Raw genomic sequence first — 13,605 nt, forward strand, 5'->3', positions numbered from 1 at the left:
CTTCAGGAATGGCAGGTCTGACTGAGGTGGAATGCGGCACCCAGACAGAAGTCCGAGCTGTGGGAGGGATCCAGGCTGAGACCAGAGCTGAATCCTTAGAGAGGTACAAGCAGGTGTACAAATACCTGGCCAAAGGCAGATATCCCAGGCACCTCACCGCACTACAGAAGAGGAGTCTCCGCAGATACGCCACCAAGTTTGAAGTGGAAGGTAAGCTTGAGGCGGTGCCCTAACTGTAGGACCTGATCCAAGGCCAATTTACATCAGCGGGATTTTTTCCACTGATTTAAACGGGAACTGGATCAGGCCCCTGGAGCTGGGTAACTTTTATCTCAATACCTGGTTTAATTTTGTTAGGGAAAATCCCTCCTCACTCTCTTACACTCATGCCTCGAGTGTGGCTGATATCAAATCACTGGATGTCATTGGAGGAAATATCCCATCTTTCACATTGCTACCCAAACCTCGTTCTGTTCTCAGGCAGACTTTCTGAAGGCAGTTAGGGCTGAGAACACTTTGCCCTTGAAACAAACCACGTTACTGGTTTTAAAGCCTCCAGGGAACTTCCACAGTGCTGTAAATCTTAGTGAAGTCTCCAAGCCCCTCAGTCCAAGGGAGAGGGTTTTCTGTGCTGCCTCCTGTCATTCCCCAGGGTCAGGCAGGGGGCTGGACTAGATTACCACACCTGGTCCCCTCCAGCCCTATAACAGACTCGCATCCTCTGCAGGGGGTAGGGTGACCAGATGCCCGGATTTTATAGGGACAATCCTGATATTCGGGGCTTTGTCTTATATAGGCGCCTATTCCCTCCACCCCATCCTGATTTTTCACAGTTGCTACCAGGTCACCCTAGCTGGGGGGCTGGAACAATTTGCATAATGGGGGCACTGAGAGCCATTGACCCACACAGTGAACCCTGTCTGCGATGGAAACCACTTCAAGCCAGCGCGTGTAGCAGCCCCCCAGCCACAGATCCGCTGTGGGGAAGGACACGGAACACACGCAGAGCTGTGGCGAGAGCCTCTCTGCGGCGTTCATTGCCCGGCGACACTGATACACGGCCCCTTAGCCGGCCCCAGCCTGGGATCCGCCGAGGGCGCTGCCGGTGTCGCTGTGAAAAGAGCCCGGCCCGGCCCGGCCCGAGCCCCGCGAGGGGAGACGAGCGCGGCGCCTTGGCAGCGGCGGAGATCCCCGGCCGCAGGGCGGCCTCCCGCACTGCTGGCCTCCGGCCCCGCTGCCCCGAGCCGCCAGCCCCGGCAGGGGGCGCCGCAGCCTCCCCCATGCTGACCATGGACCCCGCCCTGCAAGTGGCCGAGGAGGAGGTGGTGGAGTCCTGCAGCCCCAGCAGCAAGTTCGAGGACATCTACCGCCTGCTGTCCGAGGGCTGCTTCCCGCCCAGCTTCTGCTCCATCAAGAGGAAGAACCTCAAGCGCTACGCTCAGAAATTCGTCATCGAAGGTAACGCGAGGGAGGGGCACGGAAACCGCCCCTACTGCCACCCCCAGGGCTCAGGAATCACCAGATGGGCGTTAAAATCATGAGATCATGGAAAACTCATAGATTTGGGGTTCTTTTTATTTGCCTTCTGCTTTTTTGTGTCTGGGCGCAAACTGGGGTCACACCTGGAAGCTTTCTCCACAGCTGTGAGGACTAGAAACTTACTTTTGCTCTTAAGAATGGAGGCTGAAATCATCACATGTCCACCTGACCCCAGGAGCTGGGGGTTTAAGGAAAATGATAATTATCATGAGAGTTGGCAATACTGAACTGCAACATTGAACTGCCCCTGCAGATCGCTGCCTCTCTGTCGCAAACACACCTGGCACATGTATGCTGTGCACCCCTCTTGCTACCACGCCCATGGCTCTGCACCTGCATTCCCCCCACATTCCCTGTGGAGGAGCAAGCTTTCACTGCGAGGGAGGAGAGGTGTATGGGTCTATTCTGTTCTGTGGAGGTTATTATACTATGCTCATCATCAGAGCATCTGAGCACCTTTGCATAGTGTGTTTACTGCTCACTATACCCGTAGTAGGTATAAGAACCTATACCACATAGAGTTGGGGTGGGATGGGGTTGGTCACTTACATTCTAAGGAGGTGAATTTCAATAGAGCAGCCCATCTGATATAACCTTAAATGAGATTCCTTTTCTATTAGTCTCTGGTGGAATTGGCTTCTGGCGACTCTGGAAGGAGGAAAGCTCTGAAAGCAGTAAAATAAAATAATTTTGATGCACTGCAAGGGGTAAATTATAATTATAGCAAATCTCTGCTTAGAGTGAAGTTATCCTGGGTCAAAATGACTTACCTAGCCTGGGGGGTTCTACTGCATTCTGTATTCAGAAAAGAGGTTCTTGGGTTTATTTTGTGTTGGTCCTAGTTTAATTCTGTTTCAGTGGGCACCTTGCATTGTCTTTTTGTTTAGGCATCCCATGGTCAATCCTCTGTTTGTTTTCCCAGCATGGAAGAATGGCCTCTCATTTGGGATCCAGTAGCTGGAAGTTCTCGGAGCGTGCATTAAAAAAATAAAATAAAATAAAAAGTCTATGATCTAGCCAGTGAGCTGTGAAGTGCTGGTTTTTAGCTGTCTGTTGCTAATCCTCTTTCGTGTTCCACTGTAGGTGGCTGCCTCTATTACGTGGGACCAAAGAAGGAGGAAAAGCGTGAAGTCGTTGTGGATCCCGAAAGGAGGCGGCAGGTCTTCCTGGAAAGCCACTTCACAGAAATCGGGAACCATCTGGGACAGAAGAAGACGGTGCACAGGATTCAGAGCCGGTACTACTGGCTGGGGATTGTGAAAGATGTAGTAGACTGGGTAAGTACTAGAGCTGCTGCTAGGGTTTGAACCATGTCAGAGTCATGCACACCTACAGAGACAGTTCAGGCAATGCTTCCAAAGGAGTCTCCTTCCCCCTGTCCACCCGTCAGGGTGATATGATCTTTCATGCACATTGCACCCGTGCCACATGGCATCTAACTCCCTGGAGATAAAGCTCTGCGGGGATAGCCTGAGTCACCTGGGGAATCATAGAACTGGAAGGGACCTCGAGGGGTCATCTAGTTCAGTCCTCTGTACTCAGGGCAGGACTAATTATCTTGACCATCCCTGACAGGTGTTTGTCTAACCTGCTCTTAAAAATCTCCAATGATGGAGATTCTACAATCTCCCTAGGCAATTTATTCCAGTGCTTAACCACCCTGACAGTTAGGAAGTTTACCCTAATGTCCAACCTAAACCTCCCTGGCTGCTGTTGAAGCCCATTGCTTCTTGTCCTAACCTCAGAGATTAAGAAAAGCAATGTTTCTTCCTCCTCTGTGTAACAACCTTTTATGTACTTGAAAACTCTTATCATGTCCCCTCTCAGTCTTCTCTTCTCCAGGCTAAACAAAATTTTTTTTTACAATCTTCCCTCACAGGTCAAGTTTTCTAGGCCTTTAATCATTTTTGTTGCTCTTCTCTGGACTCTCTCCAATTTGTCCACATCTTCCTGAAATGTGGTGCCCAGAACTGGACACAATACTCCAGTTGAAACCTAATCTGAATGTCTCCCTTGATTGGTGTGTCACTGGTTTCCCTTCCTGTTTAACAAGGAACCTTCACTTACAGCTCCCTTGAGTTCCTCCAGAAATGTACTACTTGTGGATATGTTCCCATCTGCGCCCTCCCCACCCTGATGCTAACACACTCAGCTGTTGCAGTAGAGCAGTTTGGGGCAAGTGGCTGGGAAAAGGTCACACACTGAATTGTGGCTTTCAGGGGGGAAGAGGGCAGCCAAACAGAAATCTCTATCAGAGCCAATTGTTTCTTTGGGGGGCAGAGGCAGGTGATTCTCTGGGCTCCTTTCTTTTTGAACCCTTTAGTGGATTTTTCATTTGACGTTGGGTTCATTGGAGGTATCCTTGACATCCTGGATTCTCCAGGAGGGACTGGAGCTTCCACCCCCCTCTATATCTTGGATGGCTGGTTTTCTACCTCCACTATGTCATCACCATTACTCACATGTGGCTTAATCCCTGCAGTGTCACTCTGTAAGGAGCCACTAGGGGAAGCTGAAGCATGATTTGAAGAAAGATTTATGCCTTCTCACAATTCAAACAACTCTAGCTCCTCCAAATCAGATGATTATCAACAAAGATGGGCCCAGATTGGGACACTTGCAAACTCTTGGAAAGTTCTGATCTGGACCAGACGTTGCACTTTGGGCTTGTCCATCTTCATTTGGGGGTGTTCACCTCACCCCAGGACTCCCTGACAGTAATTCCCAGCTGAGTCAGAGGCAGTTAAACCTGTTGGTATGTGGTCTTGCCTGCTCGCTGTGGGGAGATTTTAGGGTGCGGCTGCTCCAGGGAAAAAGGGTTCTTGGACTCAGTTGTAGTATGCAAACCCCAAAATCTGTCCCAAGAGGTTTAGATTCATAGGTTCCAAGGCCAGCAGGGACCATTGTGATCATCCATTCTGACCTCCTGTATAATGCAGGCCATTGACCTTCCCCAAAATAACTCCTAGAGCAAACCTGTTAGAAAAACATCCAGGCTTGATTTAAAAATTGCCAGAGATGGAGAATCTACCACAACCCTTGGTAAGTTTTCCAGTGGTTAATCACCCTTACTGTTAAAACTTGACACCTTATTTCAAGTCTGAATTTATCTAACTTTAACCTGCGGCCATTGGATCATGTTAGACCTTTCTCGGTTAGACCGAAGAGCCCATTCTTAAATATTTGTTCTCCATGTAGATACTTATACAATGTAATCAAATGACCCCTTAGCCTTCTCTTTAAGCTAAATGGATTGAACTCTTTCAGTCTGTCACTGTTTCCTAATCCTTTAATCATTCTCATGGTTCTTCTCTGAACCCTCTCTAACTTTATCAACGTAACTTCTTAAATTGTGGGTGTAACGGGGTTCACTACTGTAACGGGGTTCACTACTCTTTGTGGCAGCATCTGGGGAAGCCCTCTCGATCAGTCTGATGCCCATCCTTCAGTCTCTCTGGACTCGGGAGCTCTCTCATTGTGTCTCAAGTTGCTCCCTCTTTGTGGTCTGGCCCTCCGTCCAGGTCTCTGTAGGTTTCCTCTTCAAAGTATCAAAGTCTCAGGCAGTCTTCCATTTCTCTGCCAAGACTATGCCACTTCCCCAGTAGGGGGACCTGGGTCCACCCATTACTCCAGGTTCTAGTCCAGGGATTCTGTGTCCAGCAACTATAGTCTAAGTAATCACAGACCCTTCACTGTTTCCTTGATCTCTTTCCTACCTTCCTGTCTCTGCCTTCTAGCCCATTCCAGGTTCCACTGGAGCCTCCTCTGCTCCCTGTGGCTACTTCACCCTTTCTCGGATTCTTGCCAGAGTCTGTATCTCCAGGCAGGATCCCAGGGTTCCCCCCTCCCCCAGGGCTCCTCTGTGTCTCTCTCCCCTCCTCTTTAGGGCGTGGTCCACTGTTTCATCTGCATCCCCTTTTCCTTCTTCCATTTTGCAGCCTAGCAGACTCGCTTTCTGAGTTTATGATCACCGTACACTATACTTTCTATCTTCTACAGCCCATTCTTGTGCTCCACTCCTGGTTTTATACCAGCTCAGCCAGCCCCTGCCCAGCTGGGCTTCATTGATCCTCTGACCTTTTCAGCCCTGACTCTCTTCTAAGTGCAGCCTGTCACAGGGCTGGTGGCCCTTTTTACCCAGTTGGGAGGTAAACACCCCATCACAGGAGACACCTGAACTGGACAGAGGATTCCAGCAGTGGTCGCACCAGTGCCAAACGTAGAGGTAAAATAACCCCTCTGCTCTTACTCAAGAGTCCCCTGTTCATGCATCCTGGGATCCCGTTAGCTCTTTTGGCCATCGTGTCACACTGGGAGTTCATATTCTTCATCTGATTAACCACAATGACACCCAAATCTTGTTCAGAGTCACTCTTCCCACAGCAGGGTCCCCCACCGTGTAAGTGTGACCTACATTCTTTGTTCCTAGATGTATACGTTTACATTTATCCATATGAAAATGCATATTGTTTGCTTGCAATCCAGAGCTCTCTGAATCAGTGACCTCTCCTCTTCATTATTTACCACTCCCACAATTTTTGTCTCATCTGCAAACTTTATCAGTGATGATTTTATGTTTTCTTCCAGGTCACTGATAAAAATGTTAAATAGCATTGAGCCAAGAAGCAATCACTGCAGGACCCCACTGGAAACACACCTGCTAGATGATGATTCCTTGTTACCTTTTGAGACCTATCAGTTAGCCAGTTTTTAATCCATGTAATGTGTGCCATGGTAATTTTATATCATTCTAGTTTTTTAATCAAAATATGTGGTACCAAGTCAAACGCCTTACAGAAGCCTAAGTATATTACAGTAGTGCTATTACCTTTATCAGCCAAACTTGGAATCTTATCAAAAAAGATATGAAGTTAGTTTGATAGGATCTATTTTCCATATAATCCAGGTTGATTTGGATTAATGACATCACGCTTCTTTAATTCTTCATTATTGGCATCCTGTATCAGCCGCTCCTTTATCTTGCTCGGGGATCAATGTCATGCTGATAATATAATAACCCAGGTCATCCTGTTTATTCTTCTTAAAAATTGGCACAACATCAGCTTTCTTCCAGTCTTCTGGAGCTTCCCCAGTGCTCCAAGGCTTATGAAAACAGTACATTAATGTTCAAACCAGCCAGCTCTTCTCAAGTTTTGGATGCAAGCTATCTGGCCCTGCTCATTTAAAAATGTCTAATTTTAGTTGCTGCTGGTTAACATCCTCCAGGGATACTAGTAGAATAGGAAGAATTTTCTCCTCCCCATATGATGAGACTGTATCATCTGTTTTTTTTTTCCCCCTCAAATACAGGACAGAAATATGTAATGAACACTTCTTCCTTCTCTGCATTATTAGTGATAGTTCTACCACTTCTATCTAGTAATGACCCAATACCATTGTCAGGATTCTTTGTTCTTGATCCCTAGAAGTCCTCCTGCCCACTGAGGTTCACTATGCTGGATGTTTCTAAGCAGCATGCTTCAGCTTTGACTAGTTGGGTGCAAATCCAGGATCCTGTTCAGGGCCTGAGGATGCAGCTTAAGCATAGGGGGATGCTCTGATGGGGTCAGGCGATCTCAGGGTGAGGGCATCCCCCAGGTCTTGGAGCAGCGACAACCGTAGCCTCAGGGCTATTGTAGTCTCTCTGGGAGATATGCCCACGCTCCATGGGGGGCACAGGTGGCTGCCAAAGGCATGACCTTCCCATAAACTCAGGCCTGCACACCAACCCAGCTTGAGTCCCTGCAGAGCAGCACGTCTTGACAACCTGTGTGTGCTCCCTTCATCCTGGTCCCCACTATGCAGCGGAATCCCAGTTCGGTCTGGTATTTCTCAAGCCTCCTGCAGGGAATGGGGAAAATCTGTCCCTTACTGTAAAGCCAGAAGAGGGAGATTATTTATTTTACTGTAGTTTCTCGACTCTAGGGAACATCTTGGGTGGAGAGAGGGGCTCAGAATCCTGGGGCCATTCCATCCATGACTAATGGCTTCACAGTAGTTCAGGTCTGGACCTAGCAGAGTTTGGCAGCCTCTCTGGAAAGTCACTGGGCCGGGCTGTTTGCTTTGCAGATCAAAATGTGTGAAACCTGCCAAAACGCAGAACACAATAAGAACATGTCGCGGAAAGTGAGGCCTGTCAAAGTGGAGTCGCCCTGGGAAGTGCTAGGACTAGACATTCATGGTAAGTGTTTGGGATGAGGCCCCCTCCACCTTTCACCAATAAACAGGCTTTTCCTCTGTTGTTTGTAGGAAACCTGTGCAGACTGTCAGTGGATAAGGAAAATCTATTGCTGTGTGTTGAGCAAAATCTACCAGACTCTGCACTGAGGGAGAACCAAGGGTGAATTTATCTGCCTGATAAAATACAACCTGATCCATGCAGTTTGCTGAGCATCTTCGGTACAGAGGAGCTCTGGGCGCTCACTGCCACCCAGGATTTGGACTGCAATGAAGATTTTTGTGCTGACAAAAGTCACTGAAATTTGAAAGCTCAATGCCATTGCAGTGCAGATGTAGCCATTTCGCCGTGACGCTCTGTGCACTGATCGTTTCGCGGTGTTGTTCCTTATCTTCCTCGTTCGTGTAATGTTATGGCCCGGTGTTGATTTAGATTGACACTTGTTTTCATAGGACCTTTTCCAGAGACAAGCCGGGACAATACACACATACTCACTGTAACGGACTATTTCACCAAATGGATCGAAGCTGTCCCGCTACAGAAGAAAGATGCCTTATCAGTGGCCAAGGCGCTGGCTACAATTTTTTACAGGTGGGGTATTCTGGCGCTGGCTCCTGACACTTCTGATGCGTTTTGTGGACACAGTATATTTTTACAGTACATGTACGCTTCTCTCTGCTCATAATATTTCCCACTCTGAGACTCTGGTATGAATGCTAGGGAGTGCTTTTCAAATGGTAACGAATTCTTCCTCACAAGACACCTGTGACATATACCCATTAGTATTCCAGTTTTCCAGATGGGGAAACTGAGGCATAGAGCAGTTACTTGAGTTGCCAGAAGTCTGACAGCTGTGTCCTCTGATTCCCAGCCCTGTGCATTAACCACAAGACCATTCTTCCTTCTTTAGAATGGATACAGAGCCTGATCTTGCTCCCACTGAAGTAATGTGGAGAATGTTGCCATGGAGCTCAATGGAATATGAATTGGCCCCTGAAGAAATAGAGGAGACATGTCAAACCCAGAGGTCATTCTTAACCAAGAGACTCTGGTGTAACTAGAGAAGACTGAGAGATTTGTGTCTCTCTCCCCAGATCTCTTCCCCCTTAGCCAAACCCATGTGCTTTTCAGATGATTTAATGACTGAAAAAGATGGACACAGCAAGCGTTCCCTGCCCCAGGGGAAGATTAGTTTGTGCCTGTCCACTTAATAATGAAAAAACCGAACACCTGCTGACCTTGGCTGAGAGGCCTATTGTGGGTGAACACAGCAGAGCTTTCCCCGTGTCTAAATCAGTGCCTTTGTCAGTATTCCTTGTCCCATAAGGCAATGTGAGAGCAGCTTGCGGGGAACTGAAGGCTTGAGTTTGAGGAAATAAGGTTGGGTTCTATAATTTTCTTTCCTCCTTTTTGTCCAGGTATGGAGCATCCAAGAACATCTATTCCAGTCAGAGCTGGGACTTCTGTGACGAGGTGAGTCAGACACTGGGGTGAGGCGTGTAACAGTGAAAGTGCCTCCAGAGGGGAAAGCTGTGTTCCTCTGTGCAGCAGCCTATCCCAGATCCATGTGCAAAGTGCAGCACAGGGGATTTAATTGGTGCTTGGGGGTGCAACAGAATCCTCTCCCTGCTCCAGCCCATGGGGCAGAGTGCAGGATACCCTTGTGCATTATAGTAGCAGTTGGTGCTCTGCACATTCTCTTAAGGGATATCTTGACCAATGGCTCCGTGAAGTTGTCAGCCTGTTGGCCGTGCTCCCAGCTGACCATGCATGCAGTCTTCCTCCTCCTCTCCACAATGTGCAGAGGGTGAGGAGTGCCAGTCAGTGACCTATCCATAAACTCTCCTACCACACAGTGGAGTCCCACGTGTTTCTTGATGGCCCCAAACACAGTTACTATTTATTGCAGAAGCCGTATGCAGCATCATTCATTCATGTGGTGCTTTGCATACCCCGCTAAGACTCCCTCCTTGCCCTCAAGTCCTTTCAGTCTACAGGGAGGATTTCTCCCTAAAATTGACACTTCTGAGACCCTGTCTACAACCGCATTGCTTGACAACAGTGAGGTTTGCTCAGGTTCATCTAATTTACCATCCTGCAAATTTACCATTTTCCTTCAGACTCCCCCACTTCAATTCTGAACTGATTTTGGCAGCCACTGTCTCATGAACTGCTGGAATCCAATGCCTTAAGCCATCTGAAAGCGCACATGAGAGAGTGGGCGTTCAATCTGGCCCTACAAACCACTGCCCTTCTGGGACAATGGCGCTTTTTACAGTGCTGGTTCACTGCTGAATACAGCCAGGCTTGGAGCTCAGACCAGCGTGATCTTCAGCCTCTGAAGGCTGTGAAATGATTTTTATTGTTGTTCAACTAATGCGAGCCTCTGCTCTTTGCAGGTGAGCCGGTGTTTATGTGAGCGCTGGAATATCTCCCAGACACTGACCCCTGCCGATCCTGCAGATTGCTCCGGCCTGGACAACTGCACCAATGAGCTGCTCAAATCCTCCATCCGAAATGTGGTGAATGAGAAGCCAAGCGAGTGGGATGACTATCTCGACCCGATTCTCTTTGACTTCCGCACATCTGTCAGCTCCGTCACCAAATACACCCCGTTCTTCCTGATGTTTAACAGATATGTCTATCTGTCGTCAGAGGTAACTTTTCAAGAAAGAAAAGCCAATGCATTTGTTCTCTCTTAACGCAAATAAAAACCGTTGGGTCTCATCCGTGCCTTTCAGGTTGAGTTTGTCAAGGACTCTAAAGAACAGGGTGCTGCTCCCGGTAAAGTGGATGGCCTCCCACCATTCACCGCGGCTGTTCAGGAGCAGCAGAATGCAGTGAAAGAGCTTGTAAGTCACGTTGCACTTGGGAATCCTCTGAGCAGGGTGGAGCATTTGCCACACTTGGGAGGGGGAGGGACGGTCCATGCCCCAGAGTTGGCACCATTTGATACGTCTGCTCATTGGCCAGCACAAGCACAGTAGGGATGTTGCAGTGTGGCACCGAGGTGGGAGCTGAATAAGGAGGCCTCCTCCTGGGCCCAATCCTGTGAAGTGCTGAGCACCCTCAAGCCCCACTGAAATCAGTGGCGGGTTGTGGATGCTCAAGAGCTATGGCTAGGCCTGGCCAGTGCCCTGTCTCACATCTGTGATATCAGGATAATGAGTATGGCCTGAAGTAGCACGAGGAATCCTTTGGTGGAGGGGGGGAATCCTATCTGAAGCTCACCATGGAACATGCTGTGTTAAAACTCCCCCCTCCCTACAGGAGGGAGACAGGAGCTCTGGAGAGCCAGGGAAACAAACTGCTTTTGCATCTGTAATTCATGCCCAGTGTGGCCTACTGCAGGGTTTCTCAACAGTGGGTCACCAGAATGTGTCAAAGGGTTGCATGGGAAGCCTGATGTCAGGGGAAGGTTTTGGAGGGGTGCAGAGCCCACCTGCATGGGCAGCTCCAGTCCTTGGTGCAACCTGGTGCTCGGGGTCACAGTGCTGCTCAGGTTTGGCTCAGCTGCTGTCCTGTCATAATGATGGGGACCAGCCAGGCCAAATTTGAGTCAGTGGCGTTAAGCTCCCATGTACCAGGTTGCAATGCCACTCACACAAATTTGGCCTAGCCAGCCCCCAGTCAGAGCAACTGGGCCAAACCTGAGTAGTGCTGCAACCCTGGAGGTGACACTGCCTGGAGTGGGGAGCTGAGCCCAGCCGGGAGTCCCAGGAGCCGCTGCTATGGCATGCATGGTGTACTTATCTAGTACTTACTACATTAATGTGAATCTTGTATAGCGTGAGTAAGAAATATTTAGGAAGCCAGATGTTTTTTGCACTGAAGCTGTTTACTGGGTAGTGACAGGCCATTAATCTTTACAGATGGGTCCTAAATCCCAAAAGGCTGAGAACCACTGGCCTAGTGGATCGAGCACTAGACTGGGACTCAGGAGAGCTAGGTTTGGTTCCTTGCTCTGCTACCAACCTGCTGGGTGACCTTGGGCTAGTCACTTCATCTCTCTGTGCCTCAGTTTCTCTCTCTGTAAAATGGGCATTGTGATATTGACCTCTTCTGTAAAGCACTGTGAGATCTATGGATGCAAAGTGCAATGTAAGAGCTAGGTGGTTTTATTATTTGTATTGGTCAACTTGGTAATTCCAATAGGAATTTGATTGTTTTTATTCTCTAGTAATTGTAGTAAAATCTAGTGTGGCAAGACAAGGGCTGGGAGTCTGGATCTCTGGGCTCTACACCTGAATTTGCCAGGTAGTGTGACCTTGGGGAAGTTTATTGAACCGCTCTGTGACCTAGCTTCCCCCTCTGTGAAGCAAGGCAGGTCCGAAGATCCAGACTCAGGGGAGGAGTAGGCTTCACATTGGTAAGTGACTCCATCTGAGCCTAAACTCGCCCTCCGAGGGGCTGGAAGAGAGGGGTATAGCAAGAAAACTAACAGGAAAGTGTAAGGAAGAGTCAATTACAATACCCACCTCTCCCCCGGCATGCAAACTATACCAGCTTTGACCCCCTTATACCTAGTTACAGACCTGTAATTCACACCCCAGCAGGATCGCCACAGACTACGGCCCTGCAACTCACCAGCTTTTTGCTGGAATGCCTTGTTCTAGGTCAGTGTAGGTGAGAGAATTGGCATATGCTGACATAAGAACTTAAAGCATGTATGAGAGGAGAGGTTTTAATTAACCGGCGCCGCAGAACCCCCCTGCCACACAAGCAGACACTAACCAAAGCGATCCCCTTTGCAGGTGATAGCCAACATGGCCGCAGCTTACAAGCGGGAGCAGAAGAGCGTGAAAAGGAAAACAAGGAGCCTGCCGTCCCTTGCCTTTAAAGTGGAAGAGGGCGTGTTTGGCAGCAACGCTAACTCATCGCTGAAGAAGCTGAAGAAGAACCAGTTTATGGCATTTCAAATTGAGACAGTGCTGACACCTGAGCAGAGTATATCCGGGGTGAAGAAAACCAGCTAAACTCCTGGGTTAACTCGGTGTCAACCTGCTGTTGTATTGGTAATCTTGGCATGAAGTGTCCTCTTAAGGTACCTGTGTGAAAGGTGAATGCTCAGACCTAGGTCGCTCTCTGGGAAGGGATGGTAAAAGTTCAGATCTGGTGTGTCTGAGTATCTATTTGGCCCCACTGCTGTAGTACCAGAGCCCCTCCCAAGTAGTCATGGATTTTTCCATAACACGTCCCTGAGAGGTGTCATTATTCCCACTTTACAGACAGGGCACAGGAGCAGAAAGCGTTTAAGTGACTGGTCAGAAGCCCCACAGGGAGCATGATTAGGATTGCACTCATGTTGGTGTAAATCAGGAATGAATCCATTAAATTTTATGGAGGTAAATGAGAGGAGAATCAGAGCCGCTAATCAGTGGCAGAGCTGGAAATTTAACCCAGATCTCCTGAATTCCAGGCTGTTGTCTTAGCCTGAAAATTGTGTCTTCCTACCAACAGCTTAGATCATTGTTGCACCAGGTTCCTGTGTGTACTTTGGATGTGTAAATAGCCTGACATTTACACATTCGTGTTGGAGGGGTCAAACTCAGAAAATTAGAAGGGTTTTTCTCTGATTGTCCTGGCAGAGGGAGACTTGGCCTTGTGCTTTGAGCTTTCACATTCTACTCTTCCCTAAAATGGAATGAATTCTAAGAGTCCCATGCAGTCAGTTCCCATATTGTCTGGGGTTATACAGAGTAGCATGCAAGTCCAGAAGTGCTGGGGAATGTTGACTACTGCACTTGTGACAATAAAGAGTCTAGGTATTAATATTGTTTTGTATATAAAGTAACTGCGTCCTAGCCCTGTGATAAGGCATGTACAGGGGAGGAGGTTACAACAGTTTCATAGTTCTGAGATATGAGGGCTATTCCGATTTTGAAAGG

Source organism: Gopherus flavomarginatus, chromosome 15 (genome assembly GCF_025201925.1).
Source record: "Gopherus flavomarginatus isolate rGopFla2 chromosome 15, rGopFla2.mat.asm, whole genome shotgun sequence".
NCBI classification, from domain to species: Eukaryota; Metazoa; Chordata; order Testudines; family Testudinidae; genus Gopherus; species Gopherus flavomarginatus.